Source organism: Heterodontus francisci, chromosome 34, assembly GCF_036365525.1.
Source record: "Heterodontus francisci isolate sHetFra1 chromosome 34, sHetFra1.hap1, whole genome shotgun sequence".
Lineage (NCBI taxonomy): Eukaryota > Metazoa > Chordata > Chondrichthyes > Heterodontiformes > Heterodontidae > Heterodontus > Heterodontus francisci.
Genome location: NC_090404.1, coordinates 38,618,082 through 38,630,963, shown reverse-complemented (window position 1 = coordinate 38,630,963; position 12,882 = coordinate 38,618,082). Strand labels below are relative to the sequence as shown.

Here is a 12,882-nt window from a genome sequence, read left to right as displayed (position 1 = left end):
CACATTGCCTGGTTGACAGCTACATTATCAGGATCTTCGAGGGTATTGTTAACAGTGAAAAACATCTCTATCCACTCCACGTACACACTGAAAGACTCTCAGTCATGGTCATACTCCCTCAATCACGCAATAATTCCCTTAGACACAGCCATCTTGGAAGGTCAGTCCAATAATTTAATTACAATCCGACCACAGAATGTAATTTGTAAGCATTAATTTGGGCTTCCAATGGCTGGACTGTTACCCAGCATTCCCAGCGATCTACGAATATGCCCTATTCATTCCACAGGAGCACAGCGCGCAGGTGCAGTACTGGCCAGTATTTCGAGCATGCGCATTGTCTGTATGATCACAGCCTTGTGAGTTCTCTGGAGGACGCATTTGCAGCGGGTAAGAGTTGATGGGGCAAAGGAGAACCGGCGCGCGGCCGGAGAGGCTTCAAAAACACCTGGTGTAGGCCTCAAGCCCCGAATAAGTAGCTCCAGTTCCAGCATTTGCGGCTCCGGGGTATTCCCTGAGTTACCCAGGTTAACGGCTGCCACCTCTGGAAAGGAAGCCTGGAAGGTTTAGGTGCCGCCATCTTGAGCAGAGAGAGATGCGCATGCGTCTCCATCTTATTGCCGGCACTGAGAGTGGGCGGGGCTTCAATGTCCCAGTGAGCAGGAGGGAAAATCATTGAGTCTTTGATTTGTTTCTCACTCAGCAAACAGGGGCTGGAATACTGAACCCAGCCAGAGTAGAGGGAGGGAGAAAACTGTCAGCGGAGCAAAGAAATCGTGCAGATGATGCCATGGGTTTGGATGCCCAGGGAGGAGGGAGAGCTGTGAGACGGGGATTTGCAGCATTGGGGAACAAAAGAGGAAAAATGTTGCATTGAAGCTAGAATTGTCTGCTCTGAATTTCTATCCTGTACTTAGAATGATGACCTTTATAATCTCCTTTATAACAGGGTATTAGAAGAGAAGGATTAGCAGACGGGAAAACTTAAACCAAGCATCACATCAAGATCTGAAAGAATCATTCGATTCATCAGCACCTGAATATCATCGGACTTTGAATGTGGAACAAGAAATGTTTGTTCTGTCTGTGGGAAAAGATTTCAAACATCAGTGTGACTGGAAAAACTGCAAGGCACCCACACCCGAGTGAGTGTTCCAGTGCATTGACTGTGACAGCGTTCACCAGTTCCACAGCCTGAAAAGACATTACACCATTCACAGAGGAGAGAAAACATACACGTGTTCTGTGTGCAGATGAGGCTTCAACTGATCATCCAACTTGGAGAGACACAAGGACATCTGCACCATGGAGAAACCTTGAAAATGTGGGGACTGTGGGAAGGGATTCAATTACCCATCTGAACTCGACTCATCAACACAATCACACTGGGGAAAAGCTGTTAACCTGCCCTGTGTGTGGGAAGGGATTCGATCAGTCATCCCACCTGCTGTCACACCAGCGAGTTCACACAGAGGAGAGACCATTCACCTGTTCCATGTGTGGGAAGGGATTCATTCACTCATCTAACCTCAATTCACACCAACCTCTTCACACTGATAAGAATCTTTTAAATGTTCTGACTGTGAGAAGAGCTTGAAAAGCAAAAATCACATGATGCAGCACCAGCGAGTTCACACTGAGGAGAGACCGTTCACCTGCTCTGAGTGTGGGAGGGGATTCGTTCAGTCAATCAACCTGCTGAGGTTCACAAGTGACTGCAGGGTTTGGATTCTGCTGTTATTGCTGCTGTTAATCACATCCAGGACTGAACCATTTTCATTCTGATAGTTGGGGTTTGTTTTTGCTGATGTTGATTATCCCAGTAACTGGGCTGAAGTTTAATATTTGGATATATCTTCAAGAAATATTAATTTCTTCAAGATAAGTGGAGACTAATTGATGAGGCAGGATCTAACTGAAATGTGCAGCGGGTTTGAGGGGCTGAATGGCCTGCTCCAGTTCTATATGTACTTTCTCCCCAGACTTCCCCCACTCTCTAACTCTGCTCACCTGCTTGTTTCCAGTTGCAGTGCCTTCTCCCCAGTTCTCCCATGACTTTCCATTCATCAGTTGTGTTTCAGTCCAAGTCTATTCGGGACATAGAAACAGGAATCGGCCTTTTAGCCTCTCGAGTCTGTTCTGCTATTCAATGAGATCATGGCTGATCTATGACTTTACTTCATTATACCCAAATATTATTTTAATACTGGATTCCCCAGTCTGTTACAATGTGATTTTAAAAAGCCTTTCATTTACACTGTATCTTTAAAGTAGGAGAGTGTCTGAAGGTGCATCTCAGAACATAAACGGAAAATCAGACAAAAATTGACACTGAGCCAAAGAAGGATAATTAGAATGACTGACTAAAAGCTTGGTCAAAAACGTAGGTTTTTAGTAGGGTCTTAAAGGAGGAGAGATGTGGACTGGCAGAAAGGTGTGAGGACGAAATTCCAGAGCTTCGGGCCGGTGACTGAAGGCACAGGCAATGGGACAGAAAGACAGTGAGTGGTGTGTAAGAGGTCAGAGTTGGAGGAATGCAGAGTTCTCTGAGGGTTGACCGGCTGGAGGAGATTACAGATAGAGGGAGGGGTGAGGCCTTGAAGAGATTTGCAATGAGAATTTTAAAATGGAGACATTAGAGGACCTGGAGCCATTGTAGATCAGTGAGCTCAGTAATGATGGATGAGCGGAAATTTGTGATGCTTGGAGTAAACAGCAGCAGAGTTTGAATGAGCTGCAGTTTATGCAGGGTGGGGGTGGGGGTCAATCAGAAGAGCATTAGAATAGACAAGCAGGCTGACAACACAGAAACACTGGAGGAGTCAAGAGAGGTGGTGGTGATGTAGAGATATGTGACATCAGCACACATGTGGAACCTGATCTCATGTCTTTGGATGATGTCACTGAGGGGCAGCAGATAGATGGGGGATAGAGGCGGCCATCGATAGATCCTTGGGAAACTCCAAAGGTAATGGGGTGAGAAGAGAAACCATTGCTGGAGATTGTTTGGCTATGATTGGATAGATCTGAATGGCGCCAAGGGAGGTCAGTCCCACTCAGCTGAACAGTGGAGGAGAGGCGTTGGAGGATGGTGTGGTCGACTGGGAGGTGAAGATGTTTGAGGAGCGATGGTGCCCCACATGCACAGAGAATGTCCTTTGTGACATGGATTCGAGCTGTTTCAGTGCTGTGTGATGGAAACCTGATTGGAAAGGTTCAAACGTGGAATTCTGGGAAAGGTGGACACGGATTGGGGGCATAGAGACATTCAGTGTCTTTGGAAAGGAATGAGAGGGTGAAGATGAGGTGGTAGTTTACAAGGACAGAGAGGTTGAGGGTGGGGGTTTTGAGGAGGTGGGTGATAATGACAGTTTTAAAAGGGAGAGGGAAGTACCTGTGGAAAGGAAACTGTTTACAATGTCAGTTAGCACGAGGGCCAGGAAGGGAAGTTGTTTGATTAGTTTAGTGGTTACATTACAGGGACAACCATTAAAAGCACGGTTCACTGGCCCATATAGATTGATCAAAAGATTGGATAAGGTAGGTTACTTTATTGACACCCCTGATCACCGGGAGAACTGGTTGTGTCACATTAATATGCTCGAACAACATTACCACAGGGAGGAGGATAAGCCAATACAGGTATTTCAGTTAAACAGGACTGTTGACAAGGAAATGTATTGTGAGGATGAGGCAAAGGCAGGCCTAGGAAATTCTCCGAAGTTCCAAAGAAGGGTCACTGACCCGAAACGTTAACTCTGCTTCTCTTTTCACAGATGCTGCCAGACCTGCTGAGTGGTTCCAGCATTTCCTATTTTTATTTCAGATTTCCAGCATCCGCAGGATTTTGCTTTTATTTTACTGTTTAATTCACTGCCACTTCTCTTCCAGGAATGCCTACCTTGAAGAAGTTGTGCTCTTCTCTCCGATGGGATTTTCGTTTGTCTCTTTTACCTTGTTCACCTTCATTGCTTTCTATTTCCCTCCTGGTGTTTGATAAGGTGTCTACCAAAACTCGTTTTCACAGCCACATCTCCTTCCTCAGTGACTGTCTCTGGCTCCATCTTATTCCACGTGGATTCCAACTGCAGTTTCACCCATCATGCTTTGAATCCACCCAGAATCACAGGTATCTCCGAGAAATACAACGTTCCTCGCACTGCTACTCTCGCCACATCCTGAGATCCACACTCAGTGCTATGCGCCGCCACATGCACACACTGGACCTCTCTCTCCAGCAGCACCGCCTCACCTTATCTCAAAGCTGTTCTACTGCGCAGTTTCATTTCATCTTTCGTCTCATCCGAGTTCTGAAGAAGGGTCACTGACCCAAAACGTCTGCTTCTTTTTTCACAGATGCTGCCAGACCTGCTGAGTGCTTCCAGCATTTCTTGTTTTTATTTCAGATTTCCAGCATCCGCAGTATTTTGCTTTTATTATACGGTGTAAAGAAGGCAGACTCCTACCCAAATTCTCATTTAAAGGACTGCATGGACAGAGTGGGCAACACCATATGTCTTAAAGAGACAGATGTGTTGGAGGGATACTGTCAAATTCCTTTGACACCCCAGGGTAAGACAAGATCAGCTTCTGTTACCCAGGACAGGGTTTTCCAGTGTCACGTGACGCCACATAGGTTAAGGGGTACTCGAGAAACATCTCAGAGAATAGTGAACCCAGTAGTGGTCAGTGCTCCAAGCTCTGCAGTGCACCTGGCTGAAGTGATGGACAATAGGGACACTTTGAAGGAAAGCACAAAACAGCTGGAAGACTATGCTTGGAAATTTGAAATGGGTTAATTGGGACAATCTTTGAAAAAATTGAAACTGAAAATGTTCTGGTGGAACTTGTTGCTGTCGTTCCAATATTCTTGAAAAGTGTATATCTGTAAATGTGGACGAAAATGTGTTATCATTTGTTTTTGCAATTTCATTTTTTACATTGTAATGAAACGCATTATCGGAATGGTATTTCATTCCACCAGGGGTGGAGATGTTATGATCCTACTTATTTTTTTTTGGGTCGCGGGGGGTGGATGTGTGCAGTGTGTCTTTAAGAACAAAGAACAAAGAAAATTACAGCACAGGAACAGGCCCTTCAGCCCTCCAAGCCTGCGCCGATCCAGATTCTCTATCTACACATGTCACCTATTTTCTAAGGGTCTGTATCTCTGTACTTCCTGCTCGTTCATGTATCTGTCCAGATACATCTTAAAAGACGCTATCGTGCCCGCATCTACCACCTCCGCTGGCAACGCGTTCCAGGCACCCACCACCCTCTGCGTAAAGAACTTTCCACGCATATCCCCCCTAAACGTTTCCCTTTTCACTTTGACCTCGTGTCCCCGAGTAATTGAATCCCCCACTCTGGGAAAAAGCTTCTTGCTATTCACCCTGTCTATACCTCTCATGATTTTGTCCACCTCAATCAGGTCCCCCCTCAACCTCCGTCTTTCTAATGAAAATAATCCTAATCTACTCAACCTCTCTTCATAGCTAGCGCCCTCCATACCAGGCAATATCCTGGTGAACCTCCTCTGCACCCTCTCCAAAGCATCCACATCTTTTTGGTAATGTGGCGACCAGAACTGCTCGCAGTATTCCAAATGTGGCCGAACCAAAGTCCTATACAACTGTAACATGACCTGCCAACTCTTGTACTCAATACCCCGTCCGATGAAGGAAAGCATGCCGTATGGCTTCTTGACCACTCTATTGACCTGCGTTGCCACCTTCAGGGAACAATGGACCTGAACACCCAAATCTCTCTGTACATCAATTTTCCCCAGGACTTTTCCATTTACTGTATAGTTCACTCTTGAATTGGATCTTCCAAAATGCATCACCTCACATTTGCCCTGATTGAACTCCATCTGCCATTTCTCTGCCCAACTCTCCAATCTATCTATATTCTGCTGTATTCTCTGACAGTCCCCTTCACTATCTGCTACTCCACCACTCTTAGTGTCGTCTGCAAACTTGCTAATCAGACCACCTATACTTTCCTCCAAATCATTTATGTATATCACAAACAACAGTGGTCCCAGCACAGATCCCTGTGGAACAATACTGGTCACACGTCTCCATTTTGAGAAACTCCCTTCCACTGCTACTTTCTGTCTCCTGTTGCCCAGCCAGTTCTTTATCCATCTAGCGAGTACACCTTGGACCCCATGCGCCTTCACTTTCTCCATCAGCCTACCATGGGGAACCTTATCAAACGCCTTACTGAAGTCCATGTATATGACATCTACAGACCTTCCCTCATCAATCAACTTTGTCACTTCCTCAAAGAATTCTATTAAGTTGGTAAGACATGACCTTCCCTGCACAAAACCATGTTGCCTATCACTGATAAGTCCATTTTCTTCCAAATGGGAATAGATCCTATCCCTCAGTATCTTCTCCAGCAGCTTCCCTACCACTGACGTCAGGCTGAACGGTCTCTAATTACCTGGATTATCCCTGCTACCCTTCTTAAACAAGGGGACAACATTAGCAATTCTCCAGTCCTCCGGGACCTCACCCGTGTTTAAGGATGCTGCAAAGATATCTGTTAAGGCCCCAGCTATTTCCTCTCTCGCTTCCCTCAGTAACCTGGGATAGATCCCATCCGGACCTAGGGACTTGTCCACCTTAATGCCTTTTAGAATACCCAACACTTCCTCCCTCCTTATGCTGACTTGACCTAGAGTAATCAAACATCTGTTCCTAACCTCAACATCCGTCATGTCCCTCTCCTCGGTGAATACCGATGCAAAGTACTCGTTTAGAATCTCACCCATTTTCTCTGACTCCACGCATAACTTTCCTCCTTTGTCCTTGAGTGGGCCAATCCTTTCTCTAGTTACCCTCTTGCTCCTTATATATGAATAGAAGGCTTTGGGATTTTCCTTAACCCTGTTTGCTAAAGATATTTCATGACCCCTTTTAGCCCTCTTAATTCCTCATTTCAGATTGGTCCTACATTCCCGATATTCTTTCAAAGCTTCGTCTTTCTTCAGCCGCCTAGACCTTATGTATGCTTCCTTTTTCCTCTTAGCTAGTCTCACAATTTCACCTGTCATCCATGGTTCCCTAATCTTGCCATTTCTATCCCTCATTTTCACAGGAACATGTCTCTCCTTAAGGCAGCAAATGATCAGTACTGCTTTAAGAACAAGCAAGCCTCAGGAGTTAGAGAAGGTGCATTCTGGTTGCTGTTGGATACAGCCATACAGAGAGGGAGAACAAGCCAGCCTCAGACGTTACCAAGGAAAGTGCATCTTGTTTGCCCCAGATACAGCCATTATGCAATGCTGTAATTTATTACAAAGGGAATGGAATATAAAAAATGTTTTGCTACAGTTGTACAGGGCATTGGTGAGACCAAATCTGGAATATTCTGTACAGTGTTGGTCTTCTTACTGAAAGGATATAGTTGCATTGGAAGCAGTTCAGAGAAGGTTCATTCGACTGATTCCTGGGAGAAATGGTTATCTTTTGAGGAAAAGGTGAACAGTTTGGTTCTGTATTCATTGGAGTTTAGAAGGATGAGAGTTGATCTCATTGAAATATATAAGATCCTGAGGGGACTTGACAGGGTGGATGGTGAAAGGACGTTTCCCCTTCTGGGGAAGGCAAAAACTGGGGAACAGTTTAAAATTGAAGGCTCTCCCATTTAAGACAGAGTGACATGAGAAATTTATTTATCTCAGAGAGTCGTGCGTCTGTGGAACTCTCTTCCCCGAACTCGGTGGAGGTAGGGTCATTGAATGTTTTTAAGGCAGAGGTAGACAGAGTCTTGACAAACAAGGGAGTCAAAGGATATCGGGGGTCGGCAGGAAAGTGGACCTGAATCCACAAACAGATCAGTCATGATCTTGTATTATGGCGGAGCAGGCTCGAAGGTCTGAATAGCCAACTCCTGCTCTTAGATCATGTGTTCATATGTTCGTACATAGGTCAGACTGAGAGCAAGGTAGAGAATTAAAATGAGAAGAAACAGGAAGCACAGGGCCATGCTTGCGGACTGAAGGGAGGTGTTCCACAAAGCGGTCACACTGTCTGTATTTAGCCTCCTCAGTGTAGAGGAGACCACAATTATCTACCACTGTGCAGTGTGAGGGCACCTGGTGATAAAACTGTCTCCACTCAAGAAAGTTCTCAAAGAGAACATGCCCTCTTCTAATTTTTTCTGTGGTATTTTAAGATGAAACTATACCATATAACATTTTGATGTCTTAAAAATATACAATTACCCCATCACAGAATATAACCCCAGTTTCTCACATGGTAGACAGGGGCATGCAACATGCTACTAACAGGAACTAATAGGTTCACCACTTGTGCATTACCTACAGTAGCATCAGACCAGGAATCAGACACTGTTATCAGACCTGGACTCATCCAATTGCCCCAGGAGGAGGATTTTTATTCCAGTGTTTGATCTGGGTGAGTGGCACAGCAGCACGAAGGGCCAAATGGCCTCCTCCAGCTCCTATTTCTTATGTTCATTAAACCTCAGTCTGGTTCCTCTCGAGCTGCTGAGTGAATGAATTAAATCTTTCTTGACAAATCACCAAGAAACCAGACTACAATTCATGCCCGAAACATCACTTATTGGTTACAAATCACATTTGAGTTAAATCTGAGTAGACACATTATGGACATGCATAAAGTGTACCATCTACAAGATGCACTGCAGCAACACACCAAGGCTCCTTAGACAGCACCTTCCAAACCCACAACCCCTACCATCTAGAAGGACAAAGGCAGCAAATGCAAGGGAACACCACTACCTGCAAGTTCCCCTCCAAGTCACACACCATCCTGACTTGGAACTATATCGCCATTCCTTCACTGTCGCTGGGTCAAAATCCTTCCTTCCTAACAGCACTGTGGATGTACCTACCTCACATAGACTGCAGCGGTTCAAGAAGGCAGCTCACCACCACCTTCTCAAAGGCAATTAGGGATGGGCAATAAATGCTGGCCTAGCCAGCGACGCCCACACTCCATGCATGAATTTAAAAAAGCACATATAAATGTAATCAGAGTTATCCAGCAGTTGAGCAATAATAAGGAGAGTATTTCACAAAAACAAGTTAGAAATGCAAGGGTGAGTGGCCAAAGATCAAAAAATCTGAAAATTAGTGGCTGATGACAAAAAGTCAGAATTTTTTTCTGACAAGGAATTATGTAATTTTAGCACTTTTAATGAAGCAAACTAGTTGTGTCATGGTAATTTTGTACAATTTTGCATATGTAATGAATAAAATTACACTGTACTCAGAATACAACTTCATGAGACTTACCTGACAGCTGATAATTGGGTTTTACAGAGCTTCATGTTCTCAATGTCCTGCTTCTGCCTATTTATAGATTTTTCATGGAAAAAGTGTTCTGTGAAGATGTGTCAACCTCACTGGAAAGCAACATTTAGAAGCATACTAGACTGCACATTCTGCACCTTGGTAAGTGATGTGCAAAAATCAGTAGGTATATAAATTAATAAAAACTAAACATTTAACAGATGTTGACAATCCAGAAACTTGACGATAAGTGGGGTCCTTTTTCTTACTTTTTGCTGAGATAATCAACTGAACGAAGCAGAAAGCAAAACCAGGTGCACGACAGCTTTTCCAGATAATCTTAAGCAATGTCAAACCACACGTTAAAAAAAGATGGCCAGATTTATGCTCCTTATCTTCCAGCACTATGGTGTAAAAGACAGCTTCACACAGACTCCAGGTTTACAGTGTGACTGGGGCAGTAGACAGTGAAAATGGAGATGAACAATGAATGGAATTCAGCCATACACCTGAGCAAACCGATAAGTGGAAATTCCAGATCACTTCAGTTGCTGCAATGCACAGGACATATGAAGTTTAGACAACTCATGCTCACTGCAGGACATTCACATTCAGTAACCAGTTTGTGCAGTGTTTTCAGAAATTACTTTGTATGTGCACAGCAGTGTGTGTCTAAACATGCAACTTAGGAGCAGGAGTCGGCCACTCAGCCCTTCAAGCCTGCACTGTCATTCAATAAGTTCATGTCTGAACTGATTACTCCACATTTCCACCTACCCCCGATAACCTTCCACCTCCTTGCTTATCAAGAATCTATCTACCTCTGTCTTCAAAATGTTCAAATGTAAATGGAACCAAGTTTCAAATGCCTATTGACAGACCAATGTTTTTGCTGCAGACCAGCGACTTGCCAGCTACTGATCCTGCATCATTAATTTTAAGCCATGTCAAATGAGCTGTGTCAGTTCTCCGGTGGTCTCTGCTAATATATCCCATCAAGGCAAAAACAAACATTGGGAATTGGTCTGTGTATACACACACCTCCTTTTTGGAAATTTACAGAACACTAACACACAGAAGTTGTGGAGGAGTATGCACATCCACCCACTTACTATCCTGCTTCAAGTTCCTTTCCACCGAGTCCAAACAATAAACACAACTTAAAAACAGGTAAAAAGACCACCGAGCTGTTTTGTATTTGGTCAACTTTTTAAAAAGAACATCAGAACTGATTGCTTTAATTTTTGTCAAAGCCGGTCACGGTCGGAAAGGGAGAACCTATTGTTGAATTTCCAAAATCCCAATGTTGGAAATCTGCTGTTTCATGGACATTTCTCAGCCCTGAGTTACTTGTGAACTCGCTGGTGTGTCAGCAGGTTGGATGAAATAGTGAATCTCTTCTCACACTCTGGCCTCTCCCCAGTGTGAACTCGCTGGTGTTGTCACAAGATGGGATGGAGTAGTGAATCACTTCCTACACTCTGAGCAGGTGAATGGCCTCTCCCCAGTGTGAACTCGCTGGTGTGTCAGCCGGTTGGATGAAGTAGTGAATCCCTTCCTGCACTCTGAGCAGGTGAACGGCCTCTCCCCAGTGTGAACTCGCTGGTGTGTCAGCCGGTTGGATGACTGAGTGAATCCCTTCCCACACTCAGAGCAGGAGAATGCCCTCTCTCGAATGAGAGCTCGTTGGTGTGTCAGAAGATGGGATGAAGTAGTGAATCCCCTACTGTGTTCTGAACAGGTGAATGGCCTCTCCCCATTGTGAACTCGCTGGTGTCTGAGCAGGTGGGATGAAGGAATGAATCCTTTCCCACACACAGAGCAGATGAACAGTCTCTCTGCAGTGTGACTGCGCTGGTGTACAGTGAGTTCAGATGATTGCTTGAACCCAGCCCTTTAATAAGAACACCTAAACGGTCTCTCCTCAATGTGAACACGTTGATGGGACATCAGTTCAGTAGAACATTTGTAGCAATTCCCACAATCTGGACATTTCAAAGGTCTCTCCCCAGTATGAACTCGCTGGTGTGTCAGCAGGTCGGATGACTGAGTGAATCCCTTCCCACACTCAGAGCAGGTGAACAGCCTCTCCAGAGTGTGACTGCATGGATGGGTTTCCTGCTCAAATGGATGATTCAATCCTTTCCACAGTTCCCATATTTACATGGTTTCTTCCCAGTGTGACTGCACTTGTGTTTCAACAGGCCCGATGATCGGCTGAAACCTCTTCCTCACACAGAACACGTGTACAGTTTCTCCCCACTATGATCAGTGCTTTTTCCTTCCATGTTCAAAATCCAGTGATATTTGGGTTACAATAAATTGGGCAACTCCTTCAGAACCCGATAAAATGTTTGCTTTGCATTTCACAACTGCAAATCCTCCTCTTCTAAAACCCTGTGAAATTGCTTGAAAATGGAAAAAATGTCTGAGAGAAGCCACAAAAACACAAAGGCAGGTTGTGAAATGGAGCTGAATGAATCTGGTAATTCATGGGACTGGCAATAGGAAAGAGTGACCATGAAAGCTGCTGGATTGATGGACAACCCCAATTGGTTCACTAATGTCCTTCAGGGAAGGGAACCTGCCAACTAGTCTGGACCTACACAAGACTCTGCCCTCTATAGGAGGAAGGAGGGAGAGGAGAGAAAAGAGAGGGAGGGAGGAGAAGAGGGTGATTTTATGTATGTACAATTGGACCAGAACTTTGACCATAACCTCCCAAACCCTCAACTTCCATCATCTAGAAGGACCAGGGTAGCAGGTGTATGTGAACACCATCACCTCAAAGTTCCCCTCCAAGTCACACACCATCCTGACTGTCTGACATCCAGTATTGGATGAACAGAAATTTCCTCCAATTAAAGATTGGGAAGTCTTCACTTCCTGCCACGAACTTCACTCCCTCGGCACCAACTTTATCCTTCTCCCTGGCAACTGTCTCAGGCTAAACCAGATCATTAGTATCATATCTGATCCCAAGAGGCGCTTCCAACTGCATATCAGCACCATCACTCAGACTGCCTACTTCCACCTCAGTAACATCGCCAGACTTCGCCACTGTCTCAGCTCATCTGCCACTGAAACTTACATTCATGTATTTGTTACCTCTCAAATTGACTATTCTAACACATTCCTGGTCAGCATCACACATTCTACCCTCCATAAACTTTAGATCATCCAAAACTCTGCTGCCTGTGTCCTTACTCGAACCAAGTCCTGTTCACCCATCACCACTGTGCTCACTGGCCTACACAGGCTCCAGTTAAATAGCACCTCAATTTTAAAATCCTCATCCTTGCTTTCAAATCTCTCCATACCCTCACGCCTCACTATCTCTATAATCTCCTCCAGCTCTAGCAGACAGAGTTTCGAAACACTCAGCAACACAACTACAGTGAAACATCCTCGGAGGAAAAGGGGGTGCAGTGTGTGATGCAACTCACAAGGACCTTGTCCGCCGCCATCACTCACACTGCTTGGCATTGCGCTTCCGCGAAAAGCAGTTCGGCACTGCGCATTGTCATTGAAAATGACGAATCAAAGGGCATCGGAGGGAGCGGGGAAGATAAGCTGTGATTGAACATGAA

At 44.9% G+C, this 12,882-nt stretch overlaps 1 pseudogene; it reads right to left on the bottom strand.

Annotated features, from left to right (window-relative positions):
* Positions 1 to 2,635: 2,635 nt before the first annotated feature.
* Positions 2,636 to 12,882, bottom strand: part of LOC137348836 (zinc finger protein 420-like) — a 101,440-nt pseudogene continuing 91,193 nt past the window's right edge.